At 54.0% G+C, this 1,759-nt stretch overlaps 1 pseudogene; it reads right to left on the bottom strand.

Moving 5' to 3' along the window:
- Positions 1 to 1,759, bottom strand: part of LOC104850048 — a 49,962-nt pseudogene extending 48,203 nt beyond the window's left edge.

Below are 1,759 nucleotides of genomic sequence, written 5' to 3'. Positions count from 1 at the left end.
AAAAAAAAAAAAAAAAAAAAACGTCAGGGTAACCAAGAGTTATGTGGAATTGGATGTGACTTTCTGTTGTTCAACATGAATTGAAATCCCTGCACTTGGAAGACTGAGTCTGGACTATTGAAAATTTGAGGACCTTCTTGGCAAGTTAGCAAGATTCAATCTGTAATACATATGGGCAATTTTGGTAAAATCAAAGTTATTTTGATAAGGATGATTATTTCTAGAAAAGTTGGGTCCTCAGAGTCCTACTTTTCAAAAAAGTGACAAATTATAATTGTAAGAGTTTTCACACACCCTCCAAAATTTTAGTCTTAAATTTGTCAAGTAGAGTTAATTCTTTCATAAAGAAACGTTTGCAGAAAAGAAGCACCCCCCCACGTTAAACACCAAATGAAAAATATGTTACAATGTATTAATTATAGCGCCAAGCCTACAGCACATACTCTCCAATATACACACCCGCTACAAACATAAATGTATTTATGGTTTTTAAACAACGCCAACTGTACACATTTGAAATGCAGGGAATGAGCCTGAGCCAGTGCCAAGAATCACCTAAAAAGTTCTTATAGTCTCTATTCTGTGCAAAGTTTTTGCATCAGTGTACGAAAAAAGTCTGTCTCAACTAAAGGCTCTCAACTTTTCACTTCCTACCGGACCGCCCCTCGTAAAGGGCCCCACCTCCCGAGGAGGGTATGGGGTGGGGCTGTTTCCCGCTCGGAAACTAAGAAATAAACGTCTCTTCTCCGCTCCAGAAAGGAGGGAAAGAGAGGCCAAGGAGTTGCGGGCTCAAGCATGCAGCTGACTACAAGGAGGTGGCTCTCGGAAAGCTTCCTTCCCTCAACTAAACTCCCTCCTCCTTTCCTTCCTCCCAGGGCACTCAGCGACCCCGGCCGGGCGGAGACAGGTGAATCCCAGGAAAGGAGGCAGAGGGAGGGACGCACGATGGAAGGAGAAGCGCTGCGGCTGGGCGATGAATGAGTCGAGCTGCATCCGCACCACCTGTTCCTTCCAAGGGTGCCACCCCGGCCTGCCGGCAGAATTCCCACACCAACCGCGCCGCCTCTACCCCGCGTGCTGCCCGCTGCCTTGCTGAGGGCCAGGCCTCTCCTCCCTCTGCTCAGGGAGGGCGAAAACTACCAGTCTGGCAGCCGGGGAGGTCGGGGCCTAGTCCGGAACCAGGCCCGCTCAGGCGTGGGGACAGGAACGGGGAGCCTGTGCCCCTCAGCGCGCGGGCCGAAGTGGGAACTACGGGGAGGGGACGAAGGAGCGGCTCCGGCCCCACTAGTACTACGAAGGCGGGGTCCGGGCAGGGGTGCCCCGGCGCTCGCCCGGCCGAGGTGAAGGGTGACAGGCCCGGCTACCGGCGAAATCATCCCCGCTGCACGCCAGCAGCCTCACACTTACCAAGATCCGCTCGAAGAGCGCGTTCTCCTTGGGCGGGAGGCTCACGGCCGCCGGCATCGTTCCGGCTCCTCCCGCTGCTCCCGCCACCACCCGGTTCGGTCAGTCTGTTTCCTTCAGCCTTGAATACCCCGATCTACCGCCACCACCAGGCCTCGGGTGTCGCCGCGTCGCCTTTCCGGGACACCCCCGCTCCTCCTTCTCGTCTTTTTTCCTTTCTCACTTAAAGCTGCCGCCGCCTCCCCCCCACGGGTCTCCATTGGCGGTTCACGTGGTAACTGAACAGACCGACAGAGGCAGCCAAAATGGCGGACGCAGAGAGCTTTCCCACCCGGGTCACACCTATTGCGCACGC

The sequence above is a fragment of the Fukomys damarensis genome, unplaced genomic scaffold (genome assembly GCF_012274545.1).
Source record: "Fukomys damarensis isolate Sample0158 unplaced genomic scaffold, DMR_v1.0_HiC HiC_scaffold_7, whole genome shotgun sequence".
In the NCBI taxonomy this organism is placed as follows: Eukaryota; Metazoa; Chordata; class Mammalia; order Rodentia; family Bathyergidae; genus Fukomys; species Fukomys damarensis.
This window is presented reverse-complemented; position numbering and strand designations above follow the sequence as displayed.